At 44.9% G+C, this 27,391-nt stretch overlaps 1 long non-coding RNA gene across 1 annotated transcript in view; it reads right to left on the bottom strand.

Moving 5' to 3' along the window:
- The window catches only part of LOC135114007 (uncharacterized), a 47,627-nt gene extending 42,914 nt beyond the window's left edge, over nt 1-4,713 (bottom strand). The window contains exon 1 of the long non-coding RNA XR_010275173.1: nt 4,519-4,713. This is a non-coding gene — a long non-coding RNA (uncharacterized LOC135114007). The remainder of the gene's footprint in view (nt 1-4,518) is intronic.
- Nucleotides 4,714-27,391: the final 22,678 nt, after the last annotated feature.

Below are 27,391 nucleotides of genomic sequence, written 5' to 3'. Positions count from 1 at the left end.
CCTCCTCCTCCTCCTCCTCCTCCTCCTCCTCCTCCTCCTCCTCCTCCTCCTCCTCCTCCTCCTCCTCCTCCTCCTCCTCTTCGTCCTCCTCCTCTTCGTCCTCCTTGTTATGTCCAGGCAGGGGTAAGAGTCATCAATCTTGAGGGTCTGGACAAGAAACTTATATTTGAAGATTCCTCCACGGACTACGACAGGCACATGGCGTTTAATTTTACATCATTCCTCCTCTCCAAATATTTACTGAACAGAGAGGCGTTTCCACAAGACCCAAAACTTGTAAATTCTTGTCGTGAATAAAGGAGAAGTGATATTAATATGCAGGAAACTCGCAGCCGTCTTACACAATGGGAGTGAATAATGCTTTGAGGAGACTAAAGAATCTTGATGGATGAGATCGCCAGGCTCTAGGCCAGGGAATGGGGTCAGATCCCGTGGTGCTGAGAGCGTAACGCATCCTCCTCCTCCTCCTCTTCCTCCTGCAGGGAAGTGGAGGCACCACCATCACGAAACAAGGAACAGGCGCCTTTCCCCTCTCCTCTTTCTCCCCAACGATGTGTTACCTTCTCCCCCTCCTACAGACAAACAAGGACGTAACAAGGCATACAGTCGTCCCTCCTCCTCCCCTTCTTCCTTTCTTTCCTTTCTCCCCTTTCCTCCTTTTCCTTTCTCCTTCCAAGTCTTTCTAGGAGAGGTGCCATCTATACTGCAATGCCAAGTATTCAATTATTTAATACTCTAAGATCGTCTGGTGATGATAAAGGTGATGGTAACAAGACTATCGTGTGTGTGTGTGTGTGTGTGTGTGTGTGTGTGTGTGTGTGTGTGTGTGTGTGTGTGTGTGTGTGTGTGTGTGTGCCCCGAGGAACTGATATTGTCTATAACGCAGTCAATGTTGATACCCTTGTGGAATCTTGTGTTACCGACCTCCCATCCATCTTGTACTATGCAAAAGTCTAACAAAAGATTTCTACTCCATTTTCAACATAACATTCGCTGGACTTCGAAAATTTAGACCAGTGAAAACAGAAAACGGAATGTCAGATGCAAAGGTAAAACTCTCCTTCACTCGATGGAAAAGGGACTTGCAAACCAGGTACGCACACACATGAGGTACACGCTGGACTCCCTTGGGTGCTCTCTGCCTGGGCTCAGGAGGAAACACCCAACATTATCCCAGCGTCTCAAGAAGGATAATCGCAACAAGTATAATCATAATAAAGAGCAAAATAAAGTGCGTGTACAAGTTCCTTCCTCGCTTCCCTTACAATACCGCAACAAACTATTTTCTCCTTCCTTGAAACGTTCTTTTGATTTCCTTGTAATCTTAGGTGTCTTTGCCTCGTATTCAGTTTCTGCTGCATATAATCAGGAAAATCTCCTTATGTTAACTTTGAAATAATGGAAATAATGGCAAGAAGCTTTCACGAGCAACAATCATAAATAACTACTTGACTGATGCGATTACTACTATTACTACTATTACTACCACTAATTTGAAGAAGAATATGACAAGTAGGAATAAGAATAACAATAAGATATAAACGAAAGTTCGCGGGTTGCCAATCTAAGCCTCCAGTAACAAGCAGGCACAGAACAGTTTTGCCAGCATTCTTTGTAACCATAAACCGCCGGGACAACGCGAAACACTGCACTCTGTGGTTACCCCCCCCCCTTTCCCTCTCCTCTCTCTCTCTCTCTCTCTCTCTCTAGGCTCGTGCAGTGCCGGACCATTAGGCTTCCAGTGCAGCAGCAGGAAAGGACAAGCGCGTGTTGGAAATGCTGATGACGAGACAAAAAAAAATACTGCGATTTAATGAGATTGAGAGAGTGGCTTCGTGTATCCGTCTGTCTGCCATGCACTCAGTTAGTTAGTTAGTTAGTCAGTCTCTCTCTCTCTCTCTCTCTCTCTCTCTCTCTCTCTCTCTCTCTCTCTCTCTCTCTCTCTCTCTCTCTCTCTCACCATCACTGCCAATGTTACTCCTACCTCCCTCTATTCCTTTTCCTTCACGTATTCTTTCCTCTCCCTCCGTATCTCCCTCTCCTGTCTCATCTTTTCCTTCTGCCTTATCCCCTCTTCCTTTCCTTTTTTTTATCATCCTTCTCCCCTTGCACGCCTATTATCGTCCCCACCTTCTCTTCCTCCTCCTCCTCCTCCTGCTGCCTTGTTGTCCAGTCTTCCCTCTGCCTCTCAGTTGCATAATTTTAACATTTTAACTCGCGTGTTTCAGCAGCAGTGGTTGTTCCTGACACACTGACGGATGCTGTCCTGCACGCCCCATTAAATCTCGCTCCCTCTGAGTTACCCGAGATAGTGACGCCACACAGCTGCTGACCGTGCTTTCTCTTGTCACCTCACCTTGTACTAACCTAACGGCTCTCTCTCTCTCTCTCTCTCTCTCTCTCTCTCTCTCTCTCTCTCTCTCTCTCTCTCTCTCTGTTTTATGAAATGGAATACCGTAGAGAAGAATTTTTAGAGCTGAAGAACAATCACATCCTTTACCGTGGGTAGGTACAGACAAAAAAATAACAAGGGAAAGACGTTCTGTTGAAGAAAGGGATACTGGGAATAATTTAATACTTTTCAACCTTTTCATGTTCCCAAATAGTATAGCAGGATGAATAATAAAGGTGAATAACAAATGCAAATCGTACACAAGTATACGATGACGATCATATATGAAAGTTTTGATGTTGAAGTAGCTATGAAATAAAAAAAAACGCAACCCGCAACTCTTTCATCTCTTTCTCAATAAGTGACTTTGATACAAAGGTCTTGTAAAACAGCAGCTGCTAAGAAGGATGACAGAGAAAGAGGAACAGAAAAGGAAACTGCTGCCGGTAGCTTAAAAAAGACTGAGTTGCTGTGACGACTTGGAGGAAGCGAGGTGTTGTTCCACGGGTTAAAAATTAATCTAAAGCCTTACATGTTTCAGAAATGGGTATCAAGAAAGTTCGAGGGGGTATCAGGGCACCTCTTGAGGACAGCTCGGCCTGGGGACATTCACGGTCCCCTCCCTAGACTCACCGAACGAGGCTGTGTTCCCTGGCACTCCTCATGAAAATATAATTGGATGTTTGGATTGTTCAAGTGTTTCAAGTGTTTGGAGAAGAGTGTCAGTAGGCAAAGGATATGTCTTTGTAGTATAAAATGTGGCTCGTGAGGGAGGAAGCGGCGCAGGGCGTGGCCTCCAGGGCACCTCAGCTTGGTCTGGCGGAATGTGGGGACTATTGTGGCGGAGAGAGAGAGAGAGAGAGAGAGAGAGAGAGAGAGAGAGAGAGAGAGAGAGAGAGAGAGAGAGAGAGAGAGAGAGAGAGAGAGAGAGAGAGAGAGAGAGACACACACACACACACTATATCGAGGGAGGTGTTCTAGAGCTCTCCGGAAATCAGTGCTTTCCCAGCTGTCCCTCACCGTGAAACAATATCATGCAATATTATCCATTCACAATTCCAGTGAAGCTCAGCCCCGCGCAATATCCTGGCAGGTGCTGCGTCGCCGCCAATCCCACACTACCCAGGCACCGCAGGCCCCGCGACGCCACACCACGACACTTAGTAAACGCTCTTCTCTCCTCTCTGTGCCCTTCGTTGCGCGAGTCGCGGCCACTGTACTCCTACTAAGGTTTAGCATTACTTTTTTTTTATGTAATATCTGAAAATAATGTCCGGTTATGAAAGTATTGGTGGTTACTTAGAAAACATCACCACCTTTGACAACTATCGTTATTATCATTGCTTATTAACTTCATCATATCCATCACCATCTGTACTTCTACGAGCGCAGAGCAAAACGCTGACAGGCAAGTTAAATAATTGCATATGAACTACCGTAAGGGCGAGTCCATTACTTGGCGCAGGGGAGGGAGGTCGCAGTAGGGAAGAAAGGGAAGGAAGGCAGCTACAGAAGATATAACCAAACCGAATTCCAGGACCAATAATAATCACAAACACTTCGAAATCGTGACATGTTGAATAACTGGAAAATAATGACGTGCCGATGACCTACGGAATAACCAGCCGGCCACCACTGATTAGCCTAGCCTTCACACCTCCCGCTCGCCCCGACACTCATTATTAACATCTAAATACGGCTTTTCTACACATTAAGCCTTGTAGAGCGGGGATCGGTACAGAAAGTTCCAGACAGGTGCCGTGAGTTTATTTGCGGGCGCTGTTCACAGGCGCAGTTAGATTCCCCAGACACGGTCACAGCAAGTATACAACAGAGGCCTGCCAACAACCAATTAAGTGAATACGAAATCCTACACGAATTTAGCAGACACATCACGTTATAATATAAACATGGTCTGGAAATGTTATACTAATTCAACTCCGTAGAAAATCATGTTTCTATCAAATCACCAACAAGGTACATTCACAATAAGTACTTAACAAGATCACCCAAATACTTTTAACTGTAATCACATACACTTACATGTTCATCAAAGTTAATACTAAATAAATATATCAATCACAATACATCATAATCACAATACCATCATAATACAAAGTACTTACCCAAACTCCAAGTGGTGCTTAAATCACAATAAAGGAAAACTATTGCAGGCGTGAGTGTGTGGTGTTTTAGGTAGGCGTCCAGTCAGCCGAATGACCGAGACCGTGGCAGTACCCAACGAGGTGTAAACCGCATTACTGGAACCTACCTCGAACTTCTAATGGTGTATCTATGTACTCCTACAGCCTCTCTCCCACGGCCCTGCGACACCCATGGACCACTCACCTTCTCTTTGAGCTGTTGAGATGTCCCGAAAAGCCTCATGCACCGCTAATAAACGCAAACAATAGACGCCACACTCAGCACAACACAACCAGACACACGCATGCGCAGAGGATCCGTGAACAGCGGGGAGCCGGGGACTGACTCCGCCCCGATGGAGAAATGAATTACTTAATGACTAATAGCATTACAATGGTTACTAAACTGCAATGAAATATGTTATAGAAAATTATTCATGATGATTTAGAAGTGGAATGTGCTATAAGGCAACTGTAATAATAGTGGTCGGTATGAGAAGGGGCAGGTAGCGGGAGGCCTGACTAGGGGGTGTGTAAAGATGGCGCCACATCCGAATGGCTTATGGAGAAAGACGTTCTCTTTCCATCTAGCCTAGTAGCAAATATAAGACTTTCGGAAAGATTATCTGTATTTTATAACCACCGCCATCACTACCACTAACAGCCACTGTTACCACTTGTGCAACTACTACTGCTGGTGCTGCTGCTACTACTACTACTACTGTTACTACTACCAACACCAACGCTGTATATCACCACTGCATTTCAAGAAGCATTACTCCAAACCTAGTTAAAAGTTGTTGTTCCTTTTTTTGTTAACATTAATATCAGCGACAACAACAATAGCAACAAGCACATGACATATTCCCTCCTCAACCACAAATGCAAGTCGTCGTGTGGAATGGCGCCGTCAGTACACACACACACACACACACACATCAAATCAGTGGTATTGGCTGGCCTCCACACCTCACCTGCCACCGCCTAGCTTTTTCTTTTTTCGCCGAACAAATGCTGGGCTTCAAAACCAATACACAAGCCGCACACGGGAAGAAAAGAGGCGAAAACCACTCACGAGAAGGAAAAGACGGAACCCGAGGCGCCGCTACATTTACTAAAGAAAGGAAACAAGTTCATAACAGAGACACAACCACGTTTATATGCTCACAGAGGAATACAAAGGAATACAAAGGAATCAGATATAAGAAGAAATGTTGATCTATAATAAGGATTACTGGTAGTCTTCCTATTATTACTACTAGCAAACCAGGACTGAATACCTACTGTCTTTCCCCGCACCCGTTAACACATCATAGCAACATTCTAAAATTATCAACACAGGCTTTAATAATCCTTCTAAACTATGCGTCGATCAGTTCCCGGCCTCCACGCCTTCAACTAATGCAAAACTATATAATCTATAAGAAACTTGGTGCCTCTGATGTTGTGAGGAAGGCTGGCGGACGCGTGGGATGGAGAAGAACATCATCCTGTCTTCGTCAAAGGAGGCAGTTGTTTGAGGAGCTTCCCTTGTGCGTAGTTTCAGAGGGTAAGTTTACGCAAGTGCCCGCCGATCTTATGCGCAAACTATGTAGGTGTTTTAGTTGTGAAGAGGACACGTGAAGACTGAAGGGCAGAAGGAGGGGGTCGTGTGAGTTCAGAAGCTTTGGGTGGAGAGATAGGATCATACACACACACACACACACACACACAAGGAGCGGGAGTCGATCACTCATTGGCAAGTTCGTTATCCGACAGCAGGAAAAATTGTACGGGAGGGAAAGAGAGGGATGAGTGAAGGGAGAAGGAAGGGAGAGGGAAGTGCCAGTGTCCAGTGTCCCTTTTATCTCCGTCATGAAATCCCTTGATATCTCTGAAACACTCTCCTTGACTGACTTCTTGGATAGAGAGAGAGAGAGAGAGAGAGAGAGAGAGAGAGAGAGAGAGAGAGAGAGAGAGAGAGAGAGAGAGCAACATGAAAGTGCTTAGTAGCGGCATGTCCGATATGTTATGATAATTCGTCCGATATTCAATACTTTACGACCACTTCACTCCACTGTAAATTGGTCGTATACAGCGCACGCTTTATTCCCTTCCCCTTTTGGAAGTGAAGGATGCAAGGATAGGATTGTGGGACTGCTGCTGCTGCTGTTGAAATCCGTCTCCGTGCCTTGTCTACTGCTTGACTTGACTATCTCGACTGGTTAACTGACAACCAACACGACTGAAAATCTAAGTAGTGTCTGTTTGCTGGCCTGTTTCTGTATATGTATGTGGGGGGGGCGGGGCAAGGAAGGAAGGGACTGAGGGAAGTCAGGTGAACATGGCTGATGATTTATGTGAGGGAAAGTCGAAAGGGGAAAAAAGGAATCTAGCTCAGCACCCGCAGGTTAGGACGCTACCACCCACGCCTGCTCTATCGGCAACACACGTCGGTGATTCGGTCGTCCCTCCTGGTGGCGTGGACGCCGTCATGGAGCAGTGGCAGCGCCAAGGGCACCTGAAGCATGGACAGGCGCCACCATCCCCTGTACGAGACTGCCAGCCTAGTGGGGGCCGGTCGTCCTCCCTGTTCAAGATTGTCAAACGAACAATTTCCAGAGCTGCTTTCATGTTTGTCTATACTCTGGAGACATCCTGCAGGAGGTACGGGGTGCTGATATTTACCATGAAGTGAAGTGACATTTTTTCCGGATCTTACTGCACTTTTTTTTTTCCGGCTTTGTTATTGGTGAAGACTCAGATAGCTCGGAATTCTCACGCTCAAAAATTCCAACCTGTTGTAGTAAGTTGTACGGCGTGGAGAAATGTGTGTGTGTGTGCGCGGACGCTTGTTTTTAAATGTGTCAGAGAGAGAGAGAGAGAGAGAGAGAGAGAGAGAGAGAGAGAGAGAGAGAGAGAGAGAAATCATGATAGAAAACAAAATAACTATAAAAAATGGAAGGAAGAATTAACAACAAGCGTGTTTTACTGTTCGGTCTTGCTTCTCCTTTTAAACATTTACTGCAATACATTTTTCCTGTTAGAGAAAAGTTTAAAAAGAAGACTTCCTGTTGTTGAGAACTGTTGTTGTTCATTTGATATTCAGCGATCTGCACTTTTTTTTTTTTTGTGGTACTAGTCGGATGTTACCTGTTTCTGGATCCAGGATTGTACCATGGGAGTTGAAATGTCAAATGTATCCTTGCCTTTGCAACACGTGGGTAAAACATTGCCTTCTCTTCTATTGAAAGCATCGTGTCCTGTCTGCTTTACCAAACACATTTGGTTCTGTCTGTCAATTCTCCTTCGTGACGCGTGAAGCAAACATCGCGCTCTGTTGATCTTACTGATGCTGTGTGAGATGTAAGCAAAATATCGCGTTCTGTCCCATTTTTTAATTTATGATGCGTAAATAAAACATCACCATCAGTCTACAGTCTTCATCTTGAGACGCATGGATGTAGCACCACATCCCGTCTGTCTTAGTCTAATCTTCGTGGCGCGTGAATATAATAACATGACGTTTTGCCTGCCTCTGTTGTGAATCGTCATCAACACCCGCCTCCTCCCCTCTCTGCTGCAGGTAAGGGTGAACGGCGGAGGCACACCGGCCCACGCTGCCTATTTTGTGGAAATGAACGCATGGCTTTCTGGGTCACGCTGGATCAACTGAGATTAAATGAATAATTTGTTGCAAATGCGAGACACAGAACGTGGACGTATTTTTTGCTTTAACCCACTTTCATCATCTGACTCGACCCAGTTTAGTATGGCGGAAGAATCACCACGGGATTCGGCATATTGGAAGAGACGTTATCAGATTCCGGATTGGATCGGACCATGTTTTTTGCTTCTTTCTTTCTTTCTTTCTTTCTTTTTTTTCCTTTTTCTTTCTTTTTTTTTTTTGCTTCGGGACTCCATCACTACGAGTAAACTACCATTCACGAGTAAATAAATATATAAACATATAAAAAATATCACTACTGCTGCTACTACTACTACTACTACTACTACTACTACTACTACCACACCTCCACTACTACTACTACTACTACTACTACTGATAATAACAGTAATTTGCAGAACTATTCCCTATTACTTTTCAGAGTCCACTGTAACTCACTAAGACAAGAAAACAACTCAAAGACACGGAAGACAATTACATGACAACAAAAGATGGACTGAGGCAGGGAAGGGGGAGGAAGCAGAGGGAAGAGGATGTGACATGGAGAAAACTTTATATAAGGGGGTACAAGTGATGCAAAGAGGAGGGGGAAAAAGGTTGACAAAACTTTGCGAGTGTTAAAAGTTGGGGAGAGAGAGAGAGAGAGAGAGGGAGGAAACAGGTGAGAGGGCAGAATGGGGAGGGATCGAGGGAGAGAGAAAGGAGGAAGTGAAAATGAGTGAGATAGAAACTTTGTGAGAGTGGAAAATTTCATTATGTGGGGACAGAGGAAGGGGTGATAAGAGAGACGAAAAAGTAGTGAAAATAATACACAGGTAAATTACTCCTTTTTTAGGACTAACTAAAATAACCAACTTACTGGTTCCGTAAATAAGTCACCTTGTTAGTCGAGAGTTCGCTGCCATGGTCACCAGGTGTTTACGAGCCTCGGTATCACAAAATCTTACCTGAAAAGAGGAGGAAAAAAAAAAAAAAAAAACTATACAAAAACGTAGAGAGAGACAGACAGAGAGAGAGAGAACGACAGAGAGAGACAAAGAGAGAGAGAAGAACATAAGCTTTCCTTCAAGGGGGAAAAGACATGAGGGGGATTATCATAAAATTCTTGTCATAATTCAAGGTGATTTTTCAGTAGTACCATTTAACATTATGTGGAAAACCGAGAGTGGATGGAGACGAGCATTCAGTGGAGGCAGCAGGACGCCCGTGATCGTCCCCAAGTTGATTAATTGGAAGGAAACTTTTCAGGTATTACATGTGAAGTGTCCGGCGACCCTCATAAAAAGTTGTAGGTGTGAACTCTCTCTCTTTCTCTCTCTCTCTCTCTCTCTCTCTCTCTCTCTCTCTCTCTCTCTCATTTTATCCCTTATTCATTTACTTTCCCTCCTTCCATCCCTTAATCTCTGTATAGCTTCCGTCTATCTTTCTTCACTCCCTTCCTTCTCTCCTGTTATTCTCCCTTCCCATCTCCTCTCTATTTCCTCTCTGCTATTCTCTTCCTCCCTCCCTCGCTCCCTTGGCCAGGACAGGAGCGGAGTGGAGCAGCGGTGACAGTGTTCAAAGTGGCACATTACTACTCGCTCTGATTGCAAACGGAGTGGTGCAAGCGTCCATGAACATCTCTCTCTCTCTCTCTCTCTCTCTCTCTCTCTCTCTCTCTCTCTCTCTCTCGACCACTGAACTGCTTACAATTGGAATACACTCCCAGCGTCAAAAGTTACCTTGAAAACCACAGATACTTGCTATTCCCGATGAGACGAATATTTCTGGGAACACGTCTTTACTGACAATTCAATAGTTTTCCTTAATGTAACTATCTTTTTTCTTATCGTTCGGGTGAGAAACGAACCCCAACACATGGTTATCATCACTGCACTTCCCACCTTGCAGGACGCACCACCACCACCACAGTATATGCGCAGTAGAGTGTTTTCCTCAAATTCCACCAAGTACTGTACGTGGTACGAGTATTCTGGTGCGTCTCCTGCCGCCGCCTTGCTGGAGGGAGGTTAAGGAAGAAAGGAGCTTTGTTTTATTCATATTACGTAACCCTTCACGTAGATGATTGTTGCAGTAGTGTTAATATAAGCTGTAAATGCTGCAATATCTTACTAAATCGATCATTATTATTATTGTTACTATTATCATTATCATTTCAGACCAACAGTCCTCATATCTTTTCATGAATCTCTCTCTCTCTCTCTCTCTCTCTCTCTCTCTCTGCTAAAATTTAACCAGGCCCTAGCGGCAGACAAAGAGGATTTACAGCATCGCAATGAAAGTGTAAACAGCGGCGCCAGAACCGCAGGAAGGCCACCGGAGAGCAGCCGCCGCCGCGCACCCTGCTGAAGAGGATCCATTTCTCGTCGTGAATCTTCCATCGAGGCCTCCATCTTATTAAAAATTACGACTCATACTGCAGGCGGGGAGAAGGGGCGAGAGGAGGAGGGTTAGAGGGGAGCACAGGGAAAGGGAAATGAGAGGATGAGAGACTGATGGGTTTGGGAGCTTTAAAGAAGGCTTCATTTCCTCTTTCTCCATAGTTTTTAGCGTTTTTCATACCTGCACGGATGCAAGAGGGACAGAAAAGCTTCTCCTACACTCCCTCTTCCCGGTAAACCTCTTTCCTTCCTTGCAATGCCCTGTACTTCTCTCCCTAACCCCCCTCTCCTTCTTGTCTCACTCCCTACGTTAAGATCCAGTGTCATGAGGTCGTTCCTTCCTATTCTTTTACACGTGGTAGCCTCCTTATGGTGAACATTTGTCTTTACTGCCGAAATATCAGCCACTTTATCGGTTATAAGAGCAGTTTTCGCCGCCGTCAAGTCCCGTCATATCCGAGTACGCTTTTTAGTGACGCTCAAAGTGCCGCTCCACCTCAAGCAATTGTTCACTTTTACTTCATGTTGTTTTATCTTTTTTACGACTTGAGCCTTTCTTTTTGTGTGTGTGATGTTGCCTGTGTGCTGAAGGTACGAGGTGATGCTGCAGCGATAAGAAGAGGAAGAGGAGGAAGAGGAGGAAGAAGAGAAAGACGAGGACGAGGGCGAGGAGGTGTTTTGAGGACAATGTTTCCTTCGTGACAGATTGCAGGAGGACTGGGGTGTGCCCTAGATGTACCCTTACAACTGCTAGAGGAGGAGGAGGAGGAGGAGATGAAAATATGCATCCCCATGTGAGGGTTCCACTGAACAAGCAAAAGTCTCTCACCAACCCTTGTCTCCTTGAATTTTCTCTGTCTCACCCCACGGAAACACTTGACATTCAGAGCTACTACTACTACTGAATAAATGTGTCCAACAGTGAAAAGGTGAAGTTACTCTCTCTCTCTCTCTCTCTGTACTACACGACTCAGGTGTTACAAATAGTAATAAATCCTCTTCTCCCTGCTCCGTCATGGCGCCGAGCATCATGGATATTAAGAGCTCACATTAATTAAAAGAGATGGCCTGTCTTTTGTCTTGTTCCCGGATGCTTTCCTGGAAGTTAATAATTAATTCAGAACGCCCACCACTCCGCCACCTCGCCAGGCAGGGTAAGAACAGTATAATTAGTGATCGACTTTTTTTTTTTCCTATCACTCGCTTTCTCTCGTACACTTTTCAATACCACTACTGCCGGTAAAAAAAATACGAAGAAGCACCAAGCAGCACAAGGACTAATGAGGAAATTAACGATATTTTATTTTTTATTTAATTTTCTGCGCGTCGTCCATTCGCTTACTTGAGAATTTTTTTATACAATTTTTTTTTTCCTCAGCCGTCACTGAAAAAAAAAAAATATTCGTCGTTGCTAGAAAAAAAGGACTCGGGAGTATCTGAAAATGAAATTATTGACTTTAGTGTGTGTGTGTGTGTGTGTGTGTGTGTGTGTGTGTGTGTGTGTGTGTGTGTGTGTGTGTGTGTGTGTGTGCGTGTGTGCCACGGACAGTATTTGAAGCCCCTCGTCCTCCTTTTCCTCCTCCTGCTTTTCCTCCTTGCCTTTGTATTCGTTCTTTCCTTCCCTCTTCTTCTTTCTCCTCCTCCTCCTCTTTCTTCTAGAGCCAGGACTTTTCTTCTCTCTTTTGCTCTCCTTCATTCTCCTCTTTGCTGTCTTCCTCTTCCTCCACAGCTTCTTGCCTCTTTCTTTCGCCTCTCATCTTTTCGCTGCTTCTCTTTCTCCATCTCGTACACACATCCTTTGTTCCTATTTATCACAGCATCCGGCACTTTGGCATCACTTCCTTCTTATATTCTCACACAATACTAAACTCTCCCTCCTTCTTCACTGGAACCTCTCACCGTTCGACACCACGTTCCTTCCTCGCGCTTCCAAGTTTTCTCCTCTCTACTCCTCTCTTTCTTTCGTTCCCTCCCCTTACATTCCTCCCCAGACCCTCCATTTCTTTTACACATTCCGAAAATCCTTGTTCTTACGCAGTCCCTCCCTCAGGTTGTCTAGCTCCCAGCAACTGCCACTTAGGATAGGTTACTCTATGCCTGATTAGGTTACGTTGTGTTGAAGCGCTAGCGTAGGACTGATACCGCTACCTAAGCTGGGCCTCGGTATAAGGAGGAGACTGGGCAGTTGCTCCCTTCGCTGCCTTCACGTTACTTGTTATTGCAGACAGGTACCCACTCCATTGTGTTATGACTAGGTTAAGTGTGTATGGGTGTGTGGTGCTTTGTGTGGACTATCCCGTGCGAGTGTTTAGATAGAGAGAAGAATGCAAGTGTTCGCCCCGCCCACACACACACACACACACACACACACACACACGCGTGAGGCACGTGACAACTTTGTACAAGTTACGAGTACAAAACACCAGCGCATAAACAAATGAAAAAAAAAATAAATAAAACAGCAATTTCAAAACGCGGTAAAAAAAATATATGTAAAGTACTGAACACAGCGAGTTTAGGAAAACATTGAAGATATATACGTGTAGTGTAGCAATAGTAGAAATAGCTGCTGTTGTTGTTGCTGTTATTGTTGTTGTTGTTGTTGTTGTTGTTGTCATACCTGTTGTTGTTGCATTGAGATGAGCATCCAGGCATAAACATCCCAGCCACAGGCAACATCTGCATCGTGGCGGCGCCGAGTCATGCATACACAATTGCCTTTCATTTAGGTTCCTCTTTGGTGTTCATGGGAGCAGCGCGCATCGTACACCACACTGCATCACGGCTTCTCCTCCCTTGCCCTACCCGCCTTTGCTTACTTCGTGGCCTTGTGCGGCATCTCAGGGAGGAGATAATGACACATGGTGTCTTCCTCTTCCTCCGTTTACGAGACAAGTTTGGTTCTAAAGTCTTGCGAAAGATTACGAGTAGGTTAAATGCTTTTCTGTGTGTGTGTGTGTGTGTGTGTGTGTGTGTGTGTATTTTCACGGAACTTGCTTTTTCGCAAACATGCAAAAGTAGAAATGGGAGAAAAAACAAATACATCGATGCATTATATTTGCAGAGCGAGGCAAATATAGATACGGACCCGTGTATGAATATTTAAAATTGAGGGGAAAAAAGAAAGAAAAAATATATTAAAGCGTCCTTGGATTCGGGAGAGGGAGGAGGAGGAGGCGAAATGAGGGGCGAAGAAGAGGCAGGAGTAGGCGGTAAGGGGCGGCTGCGTCACCTTCAGGACACCATGACGTCACCTAAACAAAAGTGTACCAATATACCTGAATTTAAAGTGGCATCAATCATGAGCTACACGAAATATACTGAGAGGCGGAGTTGTGACTAAGTCGTGTTTCACTTCATACACACATGACTGTATTAATGCACCCACTCCTTGAACGTCAGTATTAAAACAGAGAAAAGATGCAGTTATTGTTGTCACTTATAACGTGAATAAACAGCAATATTTGGTGGGCATAGGATTACCTGTTGACACACACGCAAGGCAGAGGTTAGAAAATTGAAAGGTTGCAGAAGATTAAAGGAGATTAATAAAACTTTAATTTGCAGTTGAAGATAGGGAAAGACGGTGTGGTGATCATTGAGCGTCTCGACAGGAAACATTACATACTTGCAGGAGGGAAGACAACACTCGAGGGAAGACAGCGAAGGAAGAGGAAGTGGCAATGTGTGTTTCCTGTCTCAGTGTTTCGTGAATGAAGGCGGAAGGTTGCATTGAACACAGCAGGTGGACATCAAATCGCCATTACGTCCCGGCGCGGGTTCATTTATGTTTACTGAGCGTAAATAAATGACGTGTTTGCTGCCATCTGGGGGCGGAGCGCGACAACGTTTGGCAAGGGATCAGCAAATAACAAACTGTAGATTTAAATTACAGAACTGCTTTACTCCGCAATCCAAAACAGACTGGATGGGAGGATTGTGAGCTTAGCCTTATACCTCATGCTTCTGTGGTAATTGCTTCCCAAAATAAAACTACGGCAGAGTGGCTGATGTATTGGAATTAAATTACTTAAAGACTGAAAAAAAAGATCTCCTTCCTTCTGTTCAGTATCATTTAGAGGGCGTTCTTTCCTTAATTTCTCCTTAGTTACATGAAAGTAATAGATGAAATACACAAAAATTCCAAATGCTTACTGATCTTAACCAAATCTCTGGACAAATCCCTGGACTTCTTGCACATCCCCTGAAGGATATTTAGTTGCGACACGGTCACGTTTCTATCTGATTACTTTCAATATTCCAAGGAGAAGCATTTCAACACGTGCCGGGGAGCGAACTCAGGTCAGGTGATACTCTTAACTAAATACAAACACACAAACCATGTCATTCCGGCACTTCAGTGATATTCCCAAGTACAACATTCAATGAAATTCCGGTGCGCTCTGATTATATTGTGGGCTGCATGCAGTGAGTCTTGCGTCATTAATGTGAGGAGCAGAGACAGGATGAGTACCACTGTTGGCACTGAGAGGAAGGGTAGGGGAAGGGCGCATCCAAGGCCAGCAAACAATGGTCCTGTCATAGCGTGTGGGCGATTGCCGGGAGTAACTAATGTGGCGACTCGAAAGAACGTCCCGATGCATCAAAGTGGCTGTGCAGTATTTATGATCCCGATGAATTATTCCGCGCGGCAGTACGTTCGGAGGGATAAAGGGAGGATATTAAACATTTAAGCTGTTGCCGGAGGGCGGGAAGTCGAGGCTAATGGCAGACATGGAACAGAGAGTGATAAAAAGCCACCGAACAGCGACGTGGGATAACTTGCTGCCGGGTCTGATGGAAGGGAGAGTGAAGGAAAAAGCGCCAGGGGAGGGAAAGAAAGGAGGAAGGAAAGGGAAGGCAAGGATGTAGCCGAAAAAAAACTCTGACCCAACATTTCCTATTTTATTTTCAGTTTCTTTGCAGTGTGTGTGTGTGTGTGTGTGGTGAAGGTGAGGGTTGCTGGGCGCGAGGGCTTCTTGCAGCAGTCCAGGGCGAGAAATGATGCCCGACTCTGAGGGCCTTAGTGATGAAGAATTCTACTGCTATCACTAACGCAGCAGCAGCAGCAGCAGTAAAAACACCACAGCCTCACTGACAACGACAACAACAATAACAACAACGACAACAACTGCTACTACTACTACTACTAGTACTACTACTACTACAACTACTACTACTACTACTACATCCTAGTACTACCTGCCTTCTGTCACAATATTATTAACCGTTGACATTATAAAACAAGACAAACAGCCTCCATCCTACTTCATGAATATGTAAAACTGCTGAACTAAATATTTCACAAACAACAAGCTCGGATTTACCAGTTTAGTAGGTATATTTTACATTTCTGAGAGGAGAGAGCCCTTGAACGCAATGGACAAAGTTCTTATAAGCTTTAAGAGTATTTACGTTTTACAGCAGTGGCATCGCGTTGTCCGGGAGCTAGGCGTACCGCACGTGTGTCCCCCAGGGTAAAGAGTCCGCCTGCACAGGTCGTCACTTTCTTCTGACTCCTGCAACCGCCTACGATTCTATTAATCCATCTATCCCTCTATCTATCTATCTGTCTATCTATCTATCTATCTATGAGAATCCGTGTCTATTTAAAAACATGTACGATTATTTGTCTATCTAACTGGATATTTTACAGTATATATCTTCTTACATCGAACTGCCTATCAGTCTATTTATCTACTGGTCTACCTATGTATCTATCAATCTATGTAGCTAACAGCGCTCTCAAACAAGGATTAAAATTAAATAATGAAGATATGCAATTCTGTTCTGAGGAAATCCCGTTCTAAACTTAAAATATCTGCAAAACGTCTGCGCACTTTCACAACATAATATTTCAACAGACATTGCTTTGCCTGCCATTGACAATATTTTACCAGCTACATTTGCAATATTTTACTTTTACTTTCAATCTCTCTCTCTCTCTCTCTCTCTCTCTCTCTCTCTCTCTCTCTCTCTCTCTAGGCAAGTTTACACACTTTACACACTGAATGAAAAATATTAGCTAGCAGAAGTACTCATAACAGTGATGCCAATACTGGTGTTAATATACTCGGTGATGCTTCCCTCTTGCAAACAGTGAATAGGATTGCATTACAAGCCTGTGCCGGGGGAGGCAGAGGGAGATCCAGAGGACAGGAGCAGAGCACACTTATAAACACAACACACACAACACAGGCCCATGTCAACCTCTGAAATATCATATAACGCGGGACTTGAGAGAGAGAGAGAGAGAGAGAGAGAGAGAGAGAGAGAGAGAGAGAGAGAGAGAGAGAGAGAGAGAGAGAGAGAGGTGGATGGTACGAAAGTTGGACGTAGAAGAACGGGCGGGGAGAAAGGAGGTGACAGCTGAAGCTTCCAACACATAAGAGGTTTATTGCAATGATGGAGAGGAGGAGGAGGAGGAGGAGGAGGAGGAGGAGGAGGAGGAGGAGGAGGAGAGGAGGAGGAGGACACCAAAGATTTTATCAACAAAGAAGACAACGGTAAGAATGAAGACAAAGAAGAGAAAAGCAAGTAGGAAGGAATGAATGAACGAATGACAAAAACTAGAAAAAAAAATGAAAAAAACGGATCTTTGAAGAGAACACGAGCACAAATAAGAACAAAGAAAATCAATCGAGGTCATAACAAGGTGAAGCAGGGCCACCATTAGCAGGCCTGGAGACTTTTGTAAAGCTGGAAATACGCGAATAAATATATGACAACAAAGGCTGCACAATAACAAATAAATAAGGAAAAAATCTGCAAGGAATTTGGAACTAAAAACATAATAAATACACGCATGGTTTCTTTAATAAATCAAAGGGAATGACGTTATATTTGTCACGTTAATTAGCAGGATTCATACCAACGAATAGGAGATGACTAGAGATATTTTGACGCCTGAACAAGATGCATAAAAAAACAGACGATATCATTTTCCTGCGTTCCTCCTTGCCACAACAAGCGGTTCGTTCAGTGACCCCCAGGAAAGAAATATTATTCGATTATAACATAGAACTGAACACTGCGGTCCAGTAAATCGCCACAAAACAGCTAATCCTTGAAATTTCATCCTCTTCCTTTCCTGAGACTAATTCAACTTAAAGTCTTGTTAGGTCATCGGCCGTAAGCTGCGCAAGATGAACTCTAAGGAGGCTCGTAAGAAAGGAAATGTTCACAATTCAATTTTTATTACCGTAAGATGTTAAATTTGTTATAAATACAATATTGATTTACACACCTTTTTCCTAGTGCCTTTGGTGAGCAGTAGTAGTAGTAGTAGTAGTAGTAGTAGTAGTAGTAGTAGTAGTAATAATAATAATAATAATAACAACAACAACAACAACAACAACAACAACAACAACAACAACATCAACAACAAACACCACCACCACCACCACCACAACCAACAAAAACAATAATGATACACACATTATCACCACCACCACCAACAAGAGCTGAGGGGAAGGAAAAATTCACGGAGGAGGAAGGAAAGGTTTGGCGTGTGACCAGATTGAAGGAAATGACAAGAAGAGAAGGAAGGGACAATGATGGGGGAGATGTGTCGGCCCCTCCTTCCTTCTTTCCTTCGTTCCCCTTCTCTCCCTACCTGGCTGGGATGGGTATTTAGGAGGCAGGTGTGTGAGGCAGAGGAGGAGGAGGAGGAGGAGGAGGAGGAGGAGGAGGAGGAGGAGGAAGAGGAAGAAGAGTTTTAGGGAGCGGAGGTGGAAAATAAATAAGGAAAAAACAGAGAGAGTGAACGAACGAGAGAGAGAGAGAGAGAGAGAGAGAGAGAGAGAGAGAGAGAGACGGGGTAATGGAAGTTGTGAAAACCGAGAGCAAAGAAGGAAGAGGAAAGGCAGGAGAAGAAATGGCGAGGCGGAAGGAAGGTGAAGACAGAATGAACACTAAAAGCTGGACGAAAGAGAAGTGAAGTAAAGCGAGGAAGAGTGCAATGGAGAGGGAAATGAACGCTGGTGAAAGAGAGAGAGAGAGAGAGAGAGAGAGAGAAAAAAAATACATACATGCATACATAATACACACAACTACGGATTCCTTTAGTTCCCTTTGTGGTTACAGATTTTTGTTTGCCATTTTTTTTCATCTTTACACATTTTTTTTCTTCTTTTCGGAATTACAGGGCCTTAGTTTCATTGCTTCTATTGTGTGTGAGTGTGTGTGTGTTTGTGTGTGTGTGTTTATATGGCATATTTATCGCATTTTTAGTGATAATATTAAGAATAAACTTCCCTACACACACACACACACACACACACACACACACACACACACACACACACACAATAGTAACCGTACTGTACTTCACAAGATGCCATTAAGTTTCTACTAACAAACATTTGCATCCTTTCGTCCTGTATTGAATTTATCAGCACTGTCACAACAATATAATTTATCTGTTTTCTTTTTATTTTTATTTCACGTTATACATTCTTTATTGCAATAACGCTGAAGGGTCAGTTTCAGGTAATCCACACCTGATGCGAATTAGTAAGCCAGCAGTCTATCCATGAAGTATCCACGATTAAATTCTTCAGTAAGGGTGCAAGAGAAGTGTTCAGCTTTAGAAAGACGAAATGGCGACACGACTGCCCTCTGATCTAAAGATAGGGTGAAAAAAAGTTGTAAAAAGTATAGCTAAAAATAGTTCGTGTGGGGGAGAGCAAAGAAAAAAAAAAAAATGAGAAAAAGAAAGTGTGGAAACACGATAAACCAGAGCAGGTACAAAAATAAACACAAGGAAACGCAGTTGTTGCACCGGTACATGAACGACAAGGTTTGCTGCCACTTATTGAAGACACCAAGAATGGAAACCGGCGGAATATTCTGGAGGTTGTTAAACGTAAACTCCTGCTGAAAATGTGAAGCTGTCTAGGAAGGGGAGGAGGAGGAGGAGGAGGAGGAGGAGGAGGAGGAGGAGAAAAAAGAATAATGAAGAGTTTGAAATATGAAAGAGGAAAAACTGGCGCTAAAAGGGGACAGAGCTGAAAAAGATGCGAAAAGTCAACAAAAAAACAATGGAGAAAAAAAAATAAAGAAACGGCACCTGCATTAAAATAAATAAATAAACAAATAAAAACAGAAACTGAAACCAGCGTGCTTGAACCAGTGGGCCGCGGGACAAAGTGTGGCGGTCTGGCAATCTAAATGATTTGATGGCGAACGTAAGAGTCGCGTCTGTAATTCGGGAGCAAAATATAAATTAAGTTGTCGGGAAGCAGAGGAGAAGGAGGAGGAGAAGGAGGAGGAAGAGAAGGAGGAGAAGCAGTGCGTAATTAAACCATAAGTCACGAAGGTCTGCACAAACTGAGCAGCACCAGAAGCGTCGACGAAGAGGAAATTCTTATAATAATATCAGAAATTACAGCAAGGGGGGCGCACACACACACACACACACACCCACCCACACACACACACACACCCACACACACCGAGCTCTCGCCCCGCTAATAGTACACAGCGGCAGCAAACAGAGAGAGAGAGAGCGATAAAGTACACCCGTCATGCACTCGCAGACAAACAAAAGCGACTGGAGACATCACCAGGTAACAGTAAATCGAGATAAGGAGAGAATGTGCAAGGAACAAGAGAGGAGGAACAAATGCGTAAAAAAAAAGGGATGAAGAAAAATACAAGAGCAATGAGATCTGGGTACAAGTGTGGGAGAGGACGCGAGGATACCGTAGGAATGCAAGAGAGAGACTGAGGTAGAGATTGGAAGGGATGACGCGGCGGGCGAAGACATGTGCAAGACAGATCTCCGACGCGATCTGATCAAACCAACCTACGATTCCTCTTTTGCGCCGGGGACCTGACGCGAGGTATTCTGGGCACGCATGCACCAGCAGACAGGCGCCGTGCCATCCTGACGCCTCTTTGTATTCACACTTTCTCCTCCTCCTCCTCTTTCTCCTTCTCCTTCTCCTTCTTTTACTCCATCTCTTTATTTCTCCTGTTCTGTCTGTTTTCTTCTGTCTCCCTCCCTGCTTCTCTCTCTCTCTCTCTCTCTCTCTCTCTCTCTCTCTCTCTCTCTCTCTCTCTCTCTCTCTCTCTCTCTCTCACACACACACACACACACACACAACCAGCTGGAGTCTTAGTGAACAGACAGGGGACACAGATCGCTGGACCTGGTGCCATGATGTGTCAGGGGGGAAGCCTCCTCAGACATGTTCCGTCAGCACTTGAGACAACAGACACCGCCAAGGATGCTGCCCGCCACAATATGAACAGTGGTGGAAGAAACTATTCCTTTACAAACAGACTGACCCTTGTTCCACCCAGCCTTCGCACCCTGAGCATCAAGGGCGCCTGTGCAAGGTGGATGAAGAGGCGTCTAGACCACACAGCCCCGCGGGAGGATAACAGGGCAGAACTGACAATCGATTCGCCTCCCCGTGATACAAGACTTGCAGGGTAAAACATCTTATTATCCTCTCTGAATACATCCTTGCTGGTTTGAAAGAAAAATAATAACGGAATAAAAGTAAAACCCTAATTTGATATCATTTTATACTCATCCAAAAAGCGATACATAACAGGAAGCAAACACGGCTCTCCCTTTCTGTCTTTGTCTTGTGGCGGGAAAACATCAATTTCAGGTTCTATTTTTCAGCTACATAATTAACAAGGTGTGCGCTTTGTTCCTGGCACGGATATGAATCCCGCTTCACACTCGCCCCCGGACGCGCGATCTTTTATACCCAGTATTCTTGGTATGAAACTAACAGTGAAAGACGTCATAATAACTCTCAGCATTATTCACTAACTCCATATGTATTGTCGATCAATAAATTAACAGTTCTTGCGTAAAATTCAGTCCTGCATCGCCAACACTCACGAGGTCCCCAGCCGACACACATCTGGAGCACAGGTGAAGTAACATCCAAGGGAAAATGTTAATAAAATGCTGCTCAGAAATCAAAACAAATCTTTAAAGTTTTAAAGCCACGCGGAGTTTCCTCAAATCTGCGAGTCGTGACCAGGACCCCCGTGGTGTGTGTGTCTTCCCGCGTGTGAGGAAAGACTCGCCACGCAACGAGGAGGAAGCGTGTGTTCTTGGTCATCGGGGAGGCATTAACAAGCCCGAGAAGACTAGACTAGAGTGACAGTGAGAGAGAGAGAGAGAGAGAGAGAGAGAGAGAGAGAGAGAGAGAGAGAGAGAGAGAGAGAGAGAGAGAGAGAGAGAGAGAGAGACGAAAGCTGTGGTTAATGGAGTCCTCGCAGATTACTTTCATACACGCTTTCCGCCTATCCCATCATTGCCTTTATTAATTTGTGCCGAAAGACGCAACTATGCCTCTCATCGCCACTCTGTGCGACGGGACAGGCCCAGTGCTCTCCTCCATTACTCAGGGAAACATTGGTGTGTGTGTCTCAGAAGCCTCATGCAGAGTTCCGAGGCACTGACTGATGCAATGAATTTCCGCCAGTATGCGGCATCGTCAGGAACATTAGCAGCAGCTGCAGCAACATTAGGCTGGGGACGCGGCAAGCACTGGAGGCTCAGCGGGGCGTACAGGAGGAATAACACCTCATTAGCTGGAAACTTTCCTAAAAGAATCTTGACTCGACTCAAAAGTGTAAGCATTAAGCCGCTTTTTTTATCATTCGTCTTTAAGCAAGATGGATTTCAGACAGATTTATGAGTAATTGCAAACTTCATTGGGTGTTGAAGTCATTTAATCTCGTGCAATAAATCTGGGGTATTACAAGCGTAGTTTTACTTTAAATCTTTATCTTCTTCACATTTACTACCTTCTATCGTAATATTCTGAATAGCCGCTGCTGGAGAACTAGTGACGTGGAATGCGGCAAGGGCGGGGCGGCGGGAGAGCGGCGGTACCACAGAGCACTGAGGCCAGGGAGGACCCCCAGACTGGAGTGCAGTCCATGGGGGAGGATGAAGGCTGAAAATAATACCCACATCCACAAACACACGATAGGGTTGAGGAAAACACAACTTTCTTTACCCTTTCCAGCAAGTCCCGACGCGCCAGTCCCCAGTACGCACTTGTAAGCATTGATTAAGGTCACAGTAACTGGAAGCACAAGGTTTGGATTCCTCAAAAAAACGAGAAAGCATTGTGTCTCATTTAATTGTGCTCTACATAAATTTCGTACCACCACTTTCTCCTCCTCCTCCTCCTCCTCCTCCTCGAAGTTGTATTTCTTCGTACCCTTTTCATTAGACGAATAATGACCTGTACGACCATTTCACAGTAACTTTAATTTCTCAGTAATACGTGTCCCACTCCATCTCTCTCTCTCTCTCTCTCTCTCTCTCTCTCTCTCTCTCTCTCTCTCTGCAGGGAAGGTCAACGAAGAAAATTTCTCTGCCCACACAATAATCCCTCAAGATACTTCAAGATACTAAGTCTTTGCGTCGCTTGATTTTACTTAATACCACCACCACCACCACCACCACTACCACGAAGACGGTTCACAGGTATTTCTTGGACACTCGTGAGGAGGAAGAGAAGGAAGAGGACGAGGGTGAGGACGAGGACGAGGAGGACGAGGTGGAATTTTATACCTGTCTAGTTGATTAATAAAAGGAGCAGAATTAAAGGACTTGGAAGAAGGCGAGGAGAAGGTGGCAGTGCATGGGAGAGGAGAGCAGATGGGAAAGAGAAAGATGGGAGAATGGAGTTACGAGCAGGAGGGAAGCAGGAAGGGAGGATTAAGAGGGAGAGGGAGGAAGGGCTGCCGAGGCTTAGAAGATATGTCGTAATGAAAGCCAGTGAAGACGGTACACAGAAAATTTCTCAGCTTGTAAATTTAGAAAATCTTGTCTCTTGAGAGGCGCCGAGGAGAGAAGAGTTGGGACACAGGATATGGATTATATATATAGATAGATAGATAGACTGACAGATAGATAGACAGATAGATAGATAGATACATAGATAAATAAATAAATAGATAAGTAAATAGATAGATAATCAGACAGACTGACTGATACAGGTAGATTTAGATGCGGAAGCCTTGAATGTGAAGGTTATCGAATCCTTGTGTTCAACCCAAAGCACCACAACTGAATATTAACAAAATTCAGGAATTTTACGAATTTCAAACACCCCAGCACACTCTTGACCTCTCAGAACACGAGGGAGCCAAGCAGTACTGACTCACTGGTGCAGCGATGACCTGACGTGACCTTCTGAACCAAAGCAGGTGACTCGCGCTGCAAGGATAATTCTGCATGATGTGTTCTGTCTGCTCCTAGGACCTTTCGTGCTCCTTCATGGTAGTGCGTTTAATCTTATGCTTATTTACACCTGTCCTGCATAACACCCGCGCTGCCCACACTGCTTTCCTTCACACAGAACGAAAGCTGCTGCGGTCAGGAAACGTTCGTGCTGTTTTAAACCGTCAAGGGCGTGTGGTGAGTAGCGGTGTGAACTAGGTAGAGCATAGATTTTGCCGTGTGTGTGTGTGTGTGTGTGTGTGTGTGTGTGTGTGTGTGTGTGTGTGTGTGTGTGTGTGTGTGTGTGTGTGTGTGTGTGTGTGTGTGTGTGTAGAATACTATAGTGCGACAGTATCCGGAAATCCATAGCAAGTCATATCATCAGCTGACTGGCAGCATCTGACATGAGCTCGCCCACCCTGTGCAACCCTTTCCCTTCCGCCTCGCCTCGCGGACGAACGCCGGCCATCTCATACAAAGTAAGTTCAAAGGTTGCTTCCTGCCCTTTAATGCTGTGACGTGAGGGAAAAAAAAAAACATGCTTGACTTGTTTTTGCTACGTAATTTGTGTTACAATATGTTCCGTGTAATATATTAGATACAGTTGAGAATAGTTCCACGCGCCACTCCTCCCTTTACTTAGGACTCTGTACCTGACACACCTGAAGCGACGTATGAGCATCACTGCTACCACTGTTGTCATATCCATATGGCGTAGCTGTCCTTTCGCCTTTAGGAGCTGTTGGCTCTGCTGAGCACTCACGCCCCAGTAGCACCACCATCACACTACTGCTTCGTTGATGAGCCAGTAGCACGTCCTCCAGGCTCGAGTAGGTGCACATAATGGGGATGTGCATATAACATGAACGTGCACGTAGAATATATAATGTTTAATGTTTGTGCGAGTGATCGATGCATGGCAGTACGAGAGGAAGACCTGCTTAGTAGTACATTTGTTAGCTGTGATCGGCGTTGCCTGTGAAGGCAGACATCACTGCTGCAGCTTATGACTGAAAGGAAAGGCACAAGGCTCCTGACGTGCTTCTGTTTCCCTCTGCGTGTTATCAAAAAATAGCCATGGTGCGCTGACAAAGACGTGGCTGAACACTGTGACAGACGGTGGAGGTCACGGAAGGCTTATGAAACTAGTTCACTGAGTCAAATCAGCGACATCTATAATGAAAATTTAACATCTTTATTCTCGTATCCATGAGGGCGACACCGAGACCAAGGTGCTTGAAAGAGCAGAGGGACGCTCATCTGAGATGCGGCGCCTCGTCTACACCGCCAGCCTGACTAATGGCTGCTTATCCTGTCCCTGCAGTCCCTGTCGCGCAGCCTCCTGGCCAAGCGTCAAGGCCTGTGGAGCAGCTGAAGAGCAATGGTCACTCTGTGGACGTTGGGAAGCCTGGCCCCGCAATGCTCTGCTGCGCTGCCTCCAGCCACCATGCTTGGTTTGCAGTTTCAAAGAACCTCATGGGAAACTTGGTGGCTGTTAATTAATGAAAGACTTCACGACCCTGACTTAGGGGTCCTGTGATAGGAAAGTGGAAATGGCGCGGTATGAGAGAGAGGGGAGGCTGGTAGATCTTGTGGACGAGGTGCGGGGAGATGAGATGTTTCCGAGATTTAACGGAATTCGTAAGAGGAGGTAGCGTGAATACACGATTCGAAAGTAAACGCCGCCTGCAGGCCACCTTCCTCCTCCCTCGCTCCATTACCCTCCAGAGACGCAGCCAATGGATTCTGCCAGAAGGGGACTCATCTTGGCTAACCTCTCACCTTTCTCTCTCTCTCTCTCTCTCTCTCTCTCTCTCTCTCTCTCTCTCTCTCTCTCTCTCTCTCTCTCTCTCTCTCTCTCTCTCTCTTCAATCCTATCTCCCTTCCTCCCTCCATCCTTCATATCTCCGTCCATCATCCTTCTCCCTTCCAAATGGCAGTCATAACACAGGCTCTTACCAGCCACCTGTGCCGCACCAAATTCCCACCTCAGACCTCCGCACCAAAGGCCAAAACAATTATGTGTCCCCACGAACCTCAATTCCGCCCACCAATGCTCACCACCACCACCACCACCACCACCACGCCACCGTCACCACCACCAGCGCTACCACCATCACGAAGAATAAAACGCTCACGGCCACATACTTCTATCGTCCGCCAAGTCAGAAAAGTCTGAATAGAAAAATCAGGTGGACTAGCATGCAGCCAAGAATATGTTGGTTTAGCGGGTCTGGACAGCTTGGTTATCGTGGTTTGGCCGAGGCACAGGAGGAAGGGGAAAAGAATAAAGCGCTAGCTGGGTAAAGTGGCTGGCTGGGTCTCCTTTCTGATAAATTTATCGTTTGGAGAGGGGAGTTGTGTTCTCGCTCTCCCGGTCTCCATGGAACGATGTAACCAGCACTGGAGGACATTCTTGACTATGTGCATCTGAACACAACACATTTCTGTGGCATATTGCCGCTTGATTAATACGACCGCCTGCGTGCCATACACCACACCGAATACGCATCCCAGTGACACGAATAGTTGAACCGAGTGATGCAAAACACAATGGATGGATTGCTGTCTACACTCATAAGATCAGAATGTTCTTTGTACACGTCAACTTAAAATGAAGGTGATGCAAGAATGATTCATTGTCATCAGTAAAATATATATATCACCTCAGAAATGCGTATGCACAAGTAATGAAACAGCTTGTCGTCCACGACCCACAAGGCACCAAGGCTCCCCCCCAAAGCGCTCCGCTGAGTCTCCTGGATAGGCCACTGCTCGGCCCCGCGGGGCCGTGAACTTCCTTGACCCTCACAAAGCCCCGGACTCTTCCGGGCAAGAAGTCATTCCTAATACGCCTAAAGGGAGTGGACGCCGCATCCCTGGCGGGGGTGCGGCGGACGACCCTCCTTGGTGTGAGCTGAATACTTCATGAACAACTTTAACTTTCGCTCCCTTCGCTTCAGTGGCGCGCCAAGAGTACGTCTCCGTTGTTGCACCACTTTACATTTAATAAATCAATCACTCTTTGCTACGCTAACGGAGACGAATTGGGAGTGTCAGTGTGTTTACTTCTAGTTTATATTTTTTTGTTGTTGCTGGTCACGCGTTGAACTTCCTCTTTAATAACTGTTTATATATGTATGTATATATATGTATATATATATATATATATATATATATATATATATATATATATATATATATATATATATATATATATATATATATATATATATATATATATATATATATATATATATATATATATATATAATTTTTAATAGAGTACCGATTATTTTTTCAAAACTTGGTGGTTCTTAATTCCTTTGATATGAAATTCTTGTAATATTGTTAATGCTTTGTTGACGAAGAGCAACAAGGGCGCACGTGCGTGCCTGCTGTGTGTGTGCGCTGTTGTATTGTTGTATGTGCGTCACTTGTCATTCTTAACTTTCAAGAGAATAGCACTGTGGAACACTTGCAAACTCCACTCTGAAGAATATACACTTACCTAGGCGCCGTATTTATAGCGAAGCTCCTCTGCCGCATCTCAGTTATGACAAAGGTCAGCAGGGCGAGGCATCTTGGCGCTGGGAG

Source organism: Scylla paramamosain, chromosome 27, assembly GCF_035594125.1.
Source record: "Scylla paramamosain isolate STU-SP2022 chromosome 27, ASM3559412v1, whole genome shotgun sequence".
NCBI classification, from domain to species: Eukaryota; Metazoa; Arthropoda; class Malacostraca; order Decapoda; family Portunidae; genus Scylla; species Scylla paramamosain.
The sequence above is the reverse complement of the archived record's forward strand: the minus strand, read 5'-3'. Positions and strand labels throughout refer to the sequence as shown.